The sequence below is a fragment of the Ochotona princeps genome, chromosome X (assembly GCF_030435755.1).
Source record: "Ochotona princeps isolate mOchPri1 chromosome X, mOchPri1.hap1, whole genome shotgun sequence".
Classification (NCBI taxonomy): domain Eukaryota; kingdom Metazoa; phylum Chordata; class Mammalia; order Lagomorpha; family Ochotonidae; genus Ochotona; species Ochotona princeps.
In genome coordinates this window covers 39,640,311-39,653,730 of record NC_080865.1, presented here as the reverse complement: position 1 = coordinate 39,653,730, position 13,420 = coordinate 39,640,311, and positions in this window count along the sequence as shown.

Genomic DNA, 13,420 nt, shown 5'->3' with positions numbered 1-13,420 from the left:
GGTTAGGGTTTGTGTTAGGGTTAGGGTTGCTGTAATCATTAGGGTTAGGTTTAGTCCTAGGGTTAAGGTTAGGGTTAGGATTAGGGTTTGTGTTAGAGTTAGGGTTAGGTTTAGGGTTTGTGTTAGTGTTATGGTTAGGGTTATGGTAAGGGGTAGGTTTAGGGTTAGGGTTAGGGCTTGTATTAGGGGTGGGGTTAGGGTAAGTGTTTGGGTTAGTATTAGGGTTAGGTTTTGTGTTATGATTAGTGTTATGATTAGGTTTAGGCTTTGGTTTAGTGTTAGGGTTAGGGTTAGAGTAAGGGTTAGCGTTAGGGTTAGGTTAGAGTTTGTGTTAGTGTTAGGGTTAGGGTTAGTGTTTGAGTTAGCATTAGGGAAAGGCTTAAAGATAGAGAGTGTTAGGGTTAGGGTTAGGCTTGGTGTAAGCCTTTGAGTTACGGTTGGGGTTAGGGTTTCAGGTAGGCTTAAAGATAGGGTTTGTGTTAGGGTTACTGTTAGGGTTAGGGTTAGGTTTATGGTCAAGTTTAGGGTTCGGATTAGGCTTGGTGTAATCGTTGGGATTACTGTGGGAGTTATGGTCCAGGTAGGTTTAGGGTTAATGTTAGTTTTAGGGTTAGTGTTTGTGTTAGCGTAGTGTTAGGGTTAGGGTTTGTGTTAGGGTTAGGGTTAGGGTTGGTGTAAGAATTAGGGTTAGGGTTAGGTTTAGGGTTACGGTTAGGGTTAGAGTTAGTGTTAGGGTTAGGCTTAGGGTTAGGGTTAGAGTTAGTGTTAGGGTTAGGTTTAGGGTTTTTGTCAGGGTTAGTGTTAGGGTTATGGTTAGGGTTTGTGTTAGTGTTACTGTTAGGGTTATGGTTAGGGTTTGAGTTAGTGTTAGGGATGGGCTTAGGGTTAGAGACTGTTAGGGTTATTGTTTGGCTTGGTGTAAGCCTTTGGGTTACGGTTGGGTATAGGGTTTCAGGTAGGCTTACAGTTAGGGTTTTTGTTAGGGTTAGGGTTAGGTTTATGGTTTGTGTTAGGGTTAGGTTTCGGGTTATGGTTAGGGTTTGAGGTAGGGTTAGGGATAGGCTTACGGTTAGAGAGTGTTAGGTTTAGGGTTAGGCTTGGTGTAAGCCTTTGGGTTACGGTTGGTGTTAGGGTTTCAGGTATGCTTAGGTTTAGGGTTAGGGTTAGGGTTAGGTTTACGGTCAGGGTTAGGGTTCGGGTTAGGGTTGGTGTAATCATTGGGATTATTGTGGGCGTTAGAGTTCCAGGTAAGTTTAGGGTTAATGTTAGTTTTAGTGTTAGGGTTTGTGTTAGAGTTAGGGTTAGTGTTGGTGTAAGCATTAGGGTTAGGGTTAGGTTTAACGTTAGGGTTAGGTTTAGAGTTAGGGTTATGGTCAGGCTTAGGGTTAGGTTAAGGTTAGGGTTAGGGTTTGTGTTAGCGTTAGGGTGGGGTTAGTGTTTGTTTTAGGGTTAGGGTTCGGGTTATGGTTAGGGTTTGAGTTAGGGTTAGGGATAGGCCTAGGGTTAGAGAGTGTTAGGTTTAGGGTTAGGCTTGGTGTAAGCCTTTGGGTTAGGCTTGAGGTTAGGGTTTCAGGTAGGCTTAGATTTAGGGTTTGTGCTAGGGTTCGGGTTAGTGTTAGGTTTACGGTCAGGGTTAGTGTTCGGGTTAGGCTTGGTGTAATCATTGGGATTACTGTGGGGGTTACGTTTCAAGGTAGGTTAAGGGTTAATGTTAGTTTTAGTGTTAGGGTTTGTGTTAGCGTTAGGTTTAGGTTAAGGGTTTGTTTTAGGGTTAGGGTTAGGGTTGGTGTAAGCATTAGGGTTAGGTTTAGGTTTAGGGTTAGGGTTAAGGTTAGAGTTAGGTTTAGGGTTAGGGTTAGGGTTAGGTTAGGTTTAAGGTTAGGGTTAGGGTTTGTGTTAGTGTTAGGATTAGTGTTAGTGTAAGGGTTAGGTTTCGGGGTAGGGTTAGGGTTAGGGTTTGAATTAGGGTTAGAGTTAGGTTAGGGTTAAGGTTAGGGTTAGGGTTAGGTTTAGGCTTAGGTTTAGGGTTAGGTTTAGCGTTAGGTTTAGGGTTTGTGTTAGGGTTTTGGTTAGTGTTAGGTTAAGGGTTAGATTTAGGGTTAGGGTTCAGGTTAGGCTTGGTGTAATCATTTGGATTACTCGGAGGGTTATGGTCCCAGGCAAGTTTAGGGTTAATGCTTGTATTAGGGGTGGGGTTAGGGTAAGGGTTAGTGTTAGGGTTAGGGTTAGGGTTAGGGTTAGGGTTAGAGTAAGTGTTAGGGTTAGTGTTTGAGTTAGCATTTGGCATAGGCTTAAGGTTAGAGAGGGTTAGGGTTAAGGTTAGGGTTAGTTTTAGGGTCAGCGTTAGGTTTTGGGTTAGGGTTGGTGTACAGTGGGGGTTAGGGTTCTAGGTAGCTTTAGGGTTAATGTTAGTTTTAGGGTTAGGGTTTGTTTTAGAGTTAGGGTTAGTGTTAGGGTTAGAGTTGGGGATAGGGTTATTCTTAGGATTAGGTTTAGTGTTAGGTTTAGGGTTACGGTTAGAGTTATGGTTAGGTTTTGTGTTATGGTAAGGGTTAAGGTTAGGGTTTTTGATAGGGTTACGGTTAGGATTAGGGTTCGGGTTAGGGTTAGGTTTAGGGTAAGGTTTTGTGTTAGGGTTAGGGTTATGGTTAAGTTTAGGGTTAGGCTTATTGTAAGCATTAGGTTTAGGGTTAGGGTTAAGGTTTGTTTCAAGTTTAGTGTTAGGGTTAGGAAAGAGTTTGTGTTAGGGTTAGGGTTAGGGTTAGGGTTAGGGTTTGTGTTTGGGTTGGTGTAAGCATTAGGGTTAGGGTTAGGGTTAGTCTTATGGTGAGGGATCGTGTTATGGTTAGGGTTAGTGTTGGTGTAAGCATTAGGGTTAGGGTTAGTCTTACGGTTAGGGTTTGTGTCGGGATACGGTTAGGTTTAGGGTTAGGTTTAGGGACAGCGTTAGGTTTAGGGTTAGGGTAAGTGTTAGGTTTAGGGTTAGGGTTAGGGTTAGGGTTTGTGTTAGTGTTAGGGGTAGGTTTATGATTAGGGTTTGAGTTAGCGTTAGGGATAGGCTTAGGTTTTGAGAGTGTTAGGTTTAGGCTTAGGCTTGGTGTAAGCTTTTGGGTTATGGTTGGGGTTAGGTATTCAGTTAGGCTTACGGTTACGGTTTGTGTTAGGGTTAGGGTTAGGGTTAGGTTTATTGTCAGGTTTAGGTTTCGTGTTAGGGTTGGTGTAATCATTGGGATTACTGTGGGGGTTATGGTTCGAGGTAGGTTTAGGGTTAATGTTAGTTTTAGGGTTAGGGTTTGTGTTAGGGATAGGGTTAGGGTTGCTGTAATCATTAAGGTTAGGTTTAGGCCTAGGGTTAAGGTTAGGGTTAGGGTTAGGTTTTCTGTTAGAATTAGAGTTAGGTTTAGGGTTTGTGTGAGTGTTAGGGTTCGGGTTATTGTAATGGTTAGGTTTAGGGTTATGGTTAGGGCTTGTATTGGGGTGGGGTTAGGGTAAGGGTTTGGGTTAGTATTAGGTTTAGGTTTTGTGTTAGGATTAGTGTTAGGCTTATGTTTAGGTTTAGGGTTAGTGTTAGGGTTAGGGTTAGAGTAAGGGTTAGGGTTAGGGTTAGGTTAGAGTTTGTGTTAGTGGTAGGGTTAGGGTTAATGTTTGAGTTAGCATTAGGGATAGGCTTAAGGATAGAGAGTGTTAGGGTTAGGGTTAGGCTTGGTGTAAATCTTTGGGTTACGGTTGGGGTTAGAGTTTCAGGCAAGCTTAGGGTTAGGGTTTGTGTTAGGGTGATGGTTAGGGTTAGGGTTAGTGTTATTGTAAGCATTAGGTTTAGGTTTAGGTTTAGGGTTTGTTTCAGGTTTTTGTTAGGGTTAGGGTTTGTGTTACGGTTAGGGTTAGTGTTTGAGTTAGCATTTGGGATAGGCTTAAGGTTAGCGAGTGTTAGGGTTAGGGTTAGTTTTAGGGTCAGCGTTAGGTTTCGGGTTAGGTTTGGTCTACAGTGGGGGTTAGGGTTCTAGGTAGCTTTATGGTTAATGTTAGTTTTAAGGTTAGGGTTTGTTTTAGAGTTAGGGTTAGGGTTAGGGTTCGGGTTAGTGTTAGGGTTAGGGTTATGGTTAGAGTTATGGTTAGGTTTTATGATAGGATTAGGGTTAGGGTTTTTGATAGGGTTACGGTTAGGATTAGGGTTCGGGTTAGGGTCAAGTTTAGGATAAAGTTTTGGGTTAGGGTTACGTTTATGGTTATGTTTAGGGTTAGGCTTATTGTAAGCATTAGGTTTAGGGTTAGGGTTAAGGTTTGTTTCAAGTTTAGTGTTAGGGTTAGGATTAGGGTTTGTGTTAGGGTTAGGGTTATGGTTAGGGTTTGTGTTTGGGTTGATGTAAGCATTTGGGTTAGGGTTAGGTTTAGGGTTAGGGTTAGGGTTTGTGTTAGGGTTAGGGTTAGTGTTGGTGTAAGCATTAGGTTTTGGTTTAGGGTTAGGTTTAGGATTTTGTTAGTGTTAGGGTTAGGCTTAGGGTTAGGATTAGGGACAGCGTTAGGTTTAGGGTTAGGGTTAGGGTAAGTGTTAGGTTTAAGGTTAGGGTTAGGGTTAGGGTTAGGGTTTGTGTTCGTGTTAGGGTTAGGTTTATGGTTAGGGTTTGAGTTAGCGTTAGGGATAGGCTTTGGTTTTGAGAGTGTTAGGTTTAGGCTTAGGCTTGGTGTAATTTTTGGGTTACGGTTGGGGTTAGGGTTTCAGGTAGGCTTACAGTTAGGGCTTGTGTTAGGGTTAGGATTTGGATTAGGGTTAGGGTTAGGGTTATTGTCAGGTTTAGGGTTCGGGTTAGGGTTGGTGTAATCATTGGGATTTCTCTGGGGGTTATGGTTCGAGGTAGGTTTAGGGTTAATGTTAGTTTTAGGGTTAGGGTTTGTGTTAGCGTTAGGGTTAGGGTTTGTGTTAGGGTTAGGGTTAGGTTTCCTGTAATCATTAGGGTTAGGTTTAGGCCTAGATTTAAGGTTAGGGTTAGGGTTAGGGTTTGTGCTAATGTAAGGGTAAGGTTTAGGGTTTGTTTTAGTGTTAGGGTTAGGCTTATAGTAACGGTTTGGTTTAGGGTTAGGTTTAGGGCTGGTATTAGGTTTGGGGTTAGGGTAAGGGTTAGGGTTAGTGTTAGGGTTAGGTTTTGTGTTAGGATCAGTGTTAGGCTTAGGTTTAGGTTTAGGGTTAGTGTTAGGGTTAGGGTTAGAGTAAGGGTTAGGGTTATGGTTAGGGTTAGGGTTAGAGTTTGTGTTAGTGTTAAGGTTTAGCTTAGTGTTTGAGTTAGCATTTGGGATAGGCTTAAGGATAGAGAGTGTTAGTGTTAGGGTTAGGCTTGGTGTAAATCTTTGGGTTACCGGGGCTTGGCAGTGTGGCCTAGTGGCTAAGGTCCTCGCCTTGATCCCATATGGCCGCTGGTTCTAATGCCGGCAGCTCCATTTCCTCATTATCTCTCCTCCTCTCAGTATATCTGACTTTGTAATAAAAATAAAATAAATCTTTAAAAAAAAATCTTTGGGTTACGGTTGGGGTTAGAGTTTCAGGCAGGCTTAGGTTTAGGGTTTGTGTTAGGGTTAGGGTTATGGTTAGGGTTTGTGTTAGGGTTAGTATAAGAATTAGGGTTTGGGTTAGGGTTAGGGTTAGGGTTTGTGTTAGGGTTAGGGTTATGGTTGGTGTAAGCCTTAGGGTTAGGTTTAGGGTTAGGGTTAGGGTTTTTGTTAGGGTTAGGGTTAGGTTTAGGTTTAGGCTTAGCGTTAGGGTTAGGGTTAGAGTAAGTGTTAGGGTTAGGGTTAGGGTTAGGATTAGGGTTTGTGTTAATGTTAGGGTTAGTGTTTGAGTTAGCATTTGGGATAGGCTTAAGGTTAGAGAGTGTTAGGGTTAGGGTTAGGGTTAGGGTTAGTTTTAGGGTCAACGTTAGGTTTCGGGTTAGTGTTGGTGTACAGAGGGGTTTAAGGTTCTGGTAGCTTTAGGGTTAATGTTAGTTGTAGCTTTAGGGTTTGTTTTAGGGTTAGGGTTAGGGTTAGTGTTAGGGTTAGGGTTATTCTTAGGATTAGGTTTAGTGTTAGGTTTAGGTTTATGGTTAGAGTTATGCTTAGGTTTTATGTTATGGTTAGGGTTAGGGTTTGTGATAGGGTTAGGGTTAGGATTAGGGTTCGGGTTAGGGTTAGGTTTAGAATAAGGGTTTGGGTTAGGTTTAGGGTTAGTGTTAGGTTTAGGGTTAGGCTTATTGTAAGCATTATGTTTAGGGTTAGGGTAAGGGTTTTTGTCAGGTTTAGGGTTAGGGTTAGGGTTACGTTTAGGGTTAGGGTTAGTGTAAGGGTTTGTGCTAGGGTTAGAGTTAGGGTTAGGGTAAGGGTTTGGTTTAGGGTTAGGGTTAGGGTTTGTGACAGGTTTAGGTTTAGGGTTAGTGTTTGGGTTACGGGTAGGGTCAGGGTTTGGGTTCGGGGTAGCGTTAGAGTTATTGTTGGTGTAAACCTTAGGGTTAGGGTTACGGTTAAGATTAGGGCTTATGTTAGATGTAAGGTTAGGGTTAGGTTTAGGGTTAGAGTTTGGGTTAGGGCTAGGGTTGGTGTAAGCATTAGATTTACGGTTAGGGTTTGTGTTAGGGTTAGGGTTAGGGTTAGAGTTAGAGAGTCTTAGGGTTAAGGGTAGCCTTGGTGTAATCCTTTGGGATATGGTTGGGGTTAGGGTTTGTGTTAGGCTTAGGGTTAGGGTTAGTGTTAGGGTTATGGTTAGGTTTGGTTGTAAGCGTTTCCTTTACGGTAGGGGTTAGGGTTCAAGGCAGGTTTAGGATTAATGTTATGGTTAGTGTTAGCATTAGGTTTTGTGTTAGGGTTAGGGTTATGGTTAGGGTTTGTGTTAGGGTTAGTGTAAGAATTAGGGTTTGGGTTAGGGTTAGGGTTAGGGTTTGGGTTAGGGTTAGGTTTAGGGTTTGTGTTAGGGTTAGGATTATGGTTGGTGTAAGACTTAGGGTTAGGTTTAGGGTTAGGCTTAGGGTTTTTGTTAGGGTTAGGGTTAGGGTTAGGTTTAGGTTTAGGCTTAGCGTTAGGGTTAGGGTTAGAGTAAGTGTTAGGGTTAGGGTTAGGGTTAGGATTAGGGTTTGTGTTAATGTTAGGGTTAGTGTTTGAGTTAGCATTTGGGATAGGCTTAAGGTTAGAGAGTGTTAGGGTTAGGGTTAGGGTTAGGGTTAGTTTTAGGGTCAACGTTAGGTTTCGGGTTAGTGTTGGTGTACAGAGGGGTTTAAGGTTCTGGTAGCTTTAGGGTTAATGTTAGTTGTAGGGTTAGGGTTTGTTTTAGGGTTAGGGTTAGGGTTAGTGTTAGGGTTAGGGTTATTCTTAGGATTAGGTTTAGTGTTAGGTTTAGGTTTATGGTTAGAGTTATGGTTAGGTTTTATGTTATGGTTAGGGTTAGGGTTTGTGATAGGGTTAGGGTTAGGATTAGGGTTCGGGTTAGGGTTAGGTTTAGAATAAGGGTTTGGGTTAGGTTTAGGGTTAGTGTTAGGTTTAGGGTTAGGCTTATTGTAAGCATTATGTTTAGGGTTAGGGTAAGGGTTTTTGTCAGGTTTAGGGTTAGGGTTGGGGTTACGTTTAGGGTTAGGGTTAGTGTAAGGGTTTGTGCTAGGGTTAGAGTTAGGGTTAGTGTTAGGGTTAGGTTTAGGGTTAGGGTTTGTGACAGGTTTAGGTTTAGGGTTAGTGTTTGGGTTACGGGTAGGGTCAGGGTTTGGGTTCGGGGTAGCTTTAGAGTTATTGTTGGTGTAAACCTTAGGGTTAGGGTTACGGTTAAGATTAGGGCTTATGTTAGATGTAAGGTTAGGGTTAGGTTTAGGGTTAGAGTTTGGGTTAGGGCTAGGGTTGGTGTAAGCATTAGATTTACGGTTAGGGTTTGTGTTAGGGTTAGGGTTAGGGTTAGAGTTAGAGAGTCTTAGGGTTAAGGGTAGCCTTGAGGTAATCCTTTGGGTTATGGTTGGGGTTAGGGTTTGTGTTAGGCTTAGGGTTAGGGTTAGGGTTAGGGTTATGGTTAGGTTTGGTTGTAACGTTTCAGTTACGGTAGGGGTTAGGGTTCAAGGCAGGTTTAGGATTAATGTTATGGTTAGTGTTAGCATTAGGTTTTGTGTTAGGGTTAGGGTTATGGTTAGGATTGGTGTAAGCATTAGTTTTAGGGTTAGAGTTAGTGTTAGGGTTAGGTTCAGGGTAAGGGCTAGGGTTCAGGTTCAGGGTAGTGTTAAGTTTAGGGTTTGCAGGGTTGTTGTTAGGTTTAGGGTTAGGGTTAGGATTTGTGTTAGGTTTAGGGTTAGGGTTTGTGTCAGGTTCAGGGTTAGGGTTAGGTTTATGGTTTGTGTTAGTGTTCGGGTTAGGGTTTGAGTTAGGGTTAGGGTTTGCGTTAGGGTTAAACTTGGTGTAAGCATTCGGTTTAGGGTTAGGGTTTGTGTCAGTGTTAGGGAAAGGTTTGGTGTTTGCATTAGGGTTAGGGTTAGGGTTTGTGTTAGGTTTAGGGTTAGGGTTAGGGATACGGTTTGAGTTTGGGTTAGGGTTAGTGTTATGGTTCGTGTTAGGGTTGGTGTAAGCATTAGGGTTAGGTTAGGGTTTTGGTTTGTGTTAGTGTTAGGGTTAGTTTGGTGTAAGCTTTAGGGTTAGGGTTAGGCTTAGGGTTAGGGTTATGGTAGGGTTAGGGTTTTTGTTAGGGTTAGGGTTAGGGTTTCTGTTAGGGTTGTTTTAAGCGTTACTTTTAGGGTTAGGGTTAGCGTTAGGTTTTGTGTTAGGGTTGGGGTTACTGTTGGTGTAAGCATTAGGGTTGGGGTTAGGGTTAGGGTTTGTGTTAGGGTTAGGGTTAGGGTTATTCTTACGGTTAGGTTTGGTTCGGGTTTGCGTTAGCGTTAGGGTTATGGTTTGGGTTTGTGTTAGGGTTGGTGTATTCATTAGGGCTAGGGTTACGGTTAAGGTTAGGGTTTGTGTTAGATTTAGGGTTAGGGTTAGTGATAGAGTTTGGGTTAGGGTTAGGATTGGTGTAAGCATTAGATTTAAGGTTAGGGTTTGTGTTAGGTTTAGGGATAGGGTTAGATTTAGAGAGTCATAGGGTTAGTGATAAGCTTGGTGTAAGCCTTTGGTTTACGGTTGGGGTTATGGTTTGTGTTAGGCTTAGGTTTAGGGTTAGGGTTAGGGTTGGTGTAAGCATTTGGTTACAGTAGGGGTTAGGGTTCAAGGTAGGTTTAGGATTAATGTTACGGTTTGGGCTACGGTTACGGTTTGTGTTAGGGTAAGGTTTAGTGTTAGGATTAGGTTTATGGTTGGTGTAAGCATTAAGTTTAGGTGTTAGGGTTAATGTTAGGGTTAAGGTCTTGGTCAGGGTGAGGGTTTGCGTTCAGGTTAGGGTTAGAGTTAGGGTTTGTGTTAGGGTTAGGGTTAGGGTTAGGATTTGTGTTAGGGTTAAGGTGATTGTTAGGTTTAGGGTTTGTGTTAGCGTTAGTGTTAGGGTAGGGGTTTGAGTTTGCGTTATGGTTCAGTTTAGGTTTGGTGTAAGCATTAGGGTTAGGCTTCAGGTTAGGGTTTGTGTTATGGTTTTGGTTAGGTTTAGGGTTGGGGTTAGGGTTAGGGTTTCTGTTAGGGTTAAGGTTAGGGTTTGTGTAAGCATTAGGTTATGGGTAAGGAGTAGGGTTTGTGTCATGGTTAGGGTGAGCGTTAGGGTTATGGTTTGTGTTAGGGTTAGGGTTAGGGTCTGTGTTAGTGTTGGTGTACGCATTAGGGTTCGGGTTAGGATTAGGGTTAGTGTTAGGGTTAGGGTTACTGACAGGGTTAGGGTTCGGGTTAGAGTTTGGGTGAGGGTTATGGTTGGTGTAAGCATTAGATGTACAGTTAGTGTTTGTGTTAGCGTTAGGGATAGGCTTAGAGTTAGAGAGTGTTAGGGTTAGGGTTATGCTTGGTGTAAGCCTTTGGTTTACGGTTGGGGTTAGGGTTTAAGGTAGATTTAGGAGTAATGGTCCGGTTAGGGTTAGGGTTAGGGTTGGTGTAAGCATTTTGGTTTTGGGTTAGGGTTAGTGTTATGGTTAGGGTCACCGTCAGGGTTAGGGTTCGGGTTCGGGTTAGGGTCCTGATTAGGGTTATGATTTGTGTTAGGATAAGGGTTAAGGTTAGGGTTAAGGTTATGGTTGGTGTAAGCATTAAGGTTAGTGTTATGGTTAAGTTTAGGTTAGGGGTTAGGGTTGGAGTTTGGGTTAGGGTTAGGTTTGGTGTAAGCCTTAGATTTAAGGTTAGGGTTTGTGTTAGTGTTAGGGATATTCGTGGATTTAGAGAGTCTTAGGATTAGGGATAGCCTTGGTGTAGGCCTTTGGGTTATGGTTGGGTTTAGGGTTTCAGGTAGGCTTTGTGTTAGCGTTAGGGGTAAGGGTTAGGGTTAGGGTTCGTGTAAGCATTTGGGTTACGGTATGGTTTAGGGTTCAAGGTTTGTTTAGAATTAATGTTAAGGTTAGTGTTAGGGTTAGGGTTGGTGTTATTGTTAGGGTTAGGGTTAGGGTTAGTGTTAGGGTTAGAGTTGGTGTAAGCATTAGGTTTAGGGTTAGGTGTTAGTGTTAGGATTAAGGTCAGGGTCAGGGTTAGGGTTCAGGTTCGGGTTAGGTTAGGGATTATGTAAGGTTTAAGGTTAGGGTAGGGTTAGGGTTTGTGTTAGGTTAGGGGTTAGATTTTTGCATTAGGGTTTGTTTTAGGGCTAAGGTTAGGGTTAGTGTTAGGGTTAGGGTTTGTGTTAGTGTTAGGGTTAAGTTTAGGGTTACGGTTTGAGTTAGGGTTAGGGATACGCTTAGGGTTACAGAGTTTTAGGGTTAGGGTTGGGGTAATCAATTCGATTAGGTTAGGGTTAAGTTTCCAGGTAGGTTTAATGTTAATGTACGTTTTAGGGTTAGGGTTTGTGTTAGGGTTAGTGTTAGGTTTAGGGTCAGGGTTTGTTTTATGGTTAGGGTTAGGATTGGTGTAAGCATTAGTGTTAGGTTTTGGTTTATGGTTAGGGTTAGGCTTAGGTTCAGGTTTAGCGTTAGGTTTTGCGTTAGTTTTAGGGTTTGTGTTAGGGTTAGGGTTTGTGTTAGGGTTAGGGTAATTGTTAGGTTTAGGGTTAGGGTTACGGTTAGAGTTAGTGTAAGCATTAGGTTTAGTGTTTGGGTTAGTGTTTGTGACAGGTTTAGGGTTAGGGTTAGGATTAGTGTTTGGGTTAGTGGTACTGTCAGGGTTAGGGTTCGGGTTAGTGTTAGAGTTAGGGTTGGTGTAAACATTAGGGTTAGGTTTACAGTTAACATTAGGGCTTGTGTTAGATTTAGGGTTAGGGTTAGTGTTAGGCTTAGAGTTTGGGTTAGGGTTAGGGTGGTGTATGCATTAGATTTACGGTTAGGGTTTGTGTTACGGTTAGGGATAGGGTTTGAGTTAGAGAGTCTTAGGGTTAGGGGTAGGCTTGGTGTAAGCCTTTGGGTCATTGTTGGGGTTAGGGTTTGTGTTAGGCTTAGGGTTAGGATTATTGTTAGGGTTAGGATATGGTTGGTGTAAGCATTTGGGTTAAGGTAGTGGTTTGGGTTCAAGGTAGGTTTAGGATTAATGTTACGGTTAGGGTTAGGGTTAGGGTTTGTGTTAGGGTTAGGGTTAGGGTTAGGTTTAGGGTTAGGTTTGGTGGAAGCATTAGGTTTAGGGTTAGGGTTAATGTTAGGGTTAAGGTCAGGGTCAGGGCTAGGTTTCGGGTTCAGGTTATTGTTAGGATAAGGGTTAGTGTAACTGTTAGGGTTTGTGTTAGGGTTAGAGTTAGGGTTAGGGTTAGGGTTTGTGTTAGGGTTATGGTTAGGGTTAGAGTTTGCTTTAGGTTTAGGTTATGGTTCGTGTAAGCATTAGGTTTATGGTTAGGGTTAGGTTTAGGGTTATTGTTAGGGTTTGTGTAAGCATTATGTTTAGGGTTTGGGTTAGTTTTTGTGTCAGGGTTCGAGTTACCGTTAGGGTTATGGTTTGTTTTAGGGTTTGGGTTATGGTTAGGGTTTGAGTTAGGGTTAGGTTTTTGGTTATAGCTGGTGTAAGCATTAGAATTAGGGTTAGGGTTAGGGTTACAGTCAGGGTTAGGGTTCCGGTTAGCATTAGAGTTAGGGTTGGTGTAAACATTGTTGTTAGGGTAGCGGTTAAGGTTAGGGTTTGTGTTAGATTTAGAGTTAGGGCTAGGGTAAGAGTTTGTGTTAAGGTTAGGTTTGGTGCAAGTATTAGATTTACGGTTAGGTTTTGTGTTAGGGTTTGGGATAGGCTTAGCGTTAGAGAGTCTAAGGATTAGGGGTAGGCTTGATATAAGCCTTTGGGTTACGGTTGGGGTTAGGGTTTCAGGTAGGCTTAGGGTTAGATTTGGTTAGGTTTAGGAGTTTGGTTGGTGTAAGCATTTGGGTTACGGTAGGGGTTAGGTTTCAAGGTAGGTTTAGGATTAATGTTATGGTTAGGGTTAGGGTTAGGGTTTGTGTTAGGGTTAGGGTTAGGGTTAGGGTTAGTGTTAGGGTTAGGTTTGGTGTAAGCATTAGGTTTAGGTTTAGGATTAGTGTTAGGGTTAGGGTCAGGGTAAGGGTTAGGTTTCGGGTTCGGTTTCGTGTTACGGTTAGGTTTATGTTATGTGTTAGGGTTAAAGTTAGGGTTAGGGTTTGCGTAAGGGTTAGGGTTTGGGTTGTTGTATGCATTAGGGTTACGCTTCAGGTTAGGGTTAGGGTTTGTGTTATGGTTTGTGTTAGGTTTAGGGTTAGCGTTAGGGTTAGGTTTCGGGTTAGGTTTAGGGATTGTGTAAGCATTAGGTTCAGGGTTAGGGTTAGGTTTTGTGTTAGGGTTAGGGTTATCGTTAGGGATATGTTTTGTGTTAGGGTTAGGGTTAGGAATAGGGTTTGTGATTGCATTCTGGTTAGGTTTATGGTTTGTGTAAGGGTTAGGGTTACTCTTCGGGTTAGGTTTAGATCTTGTGTAAGCATTAGGTTCAGGGTTAGGGTTTGTGTCAGGGTTAGGGTTAGTGTTAGGTTTCTGGTTTGTGTTAGGATTAGGTTTAGGGATAGGGTTAGGGTTTGTGTTAGGGTTGGTGTAAGCATTAGCGTTAGGGTTAGTTTAGGGTTAGGGTTTGTTTTCGGGTTAGGGGTAGGGCTGTTGTAAGCATTAGGGTTAGGTTTAGGGTTAGGATTAGGGTTCGTGTTAGGGTTAGTGTTAGGCTTAGGGTTAGGTGTAGGGTAAGCGTTAGGTTTAGGGTTATTGTTAGGGTAAGTGTTCGGGTTAGGGTTAGGTTTAGGGTTAGGGTTAGGCTTGGTGTAAGCCTCTGGATTAGAGTTATGGTTAGGGTTTGATTTAGGGTTGGGTTTAGGCTTATTGTTAGAGAGTGTTAGGGTTAGGGTTAGGCTTGGTGTAAATCTTTGGGTTATGGTTGGGGTTAGGGTTTCAGGTAGCCTTACGG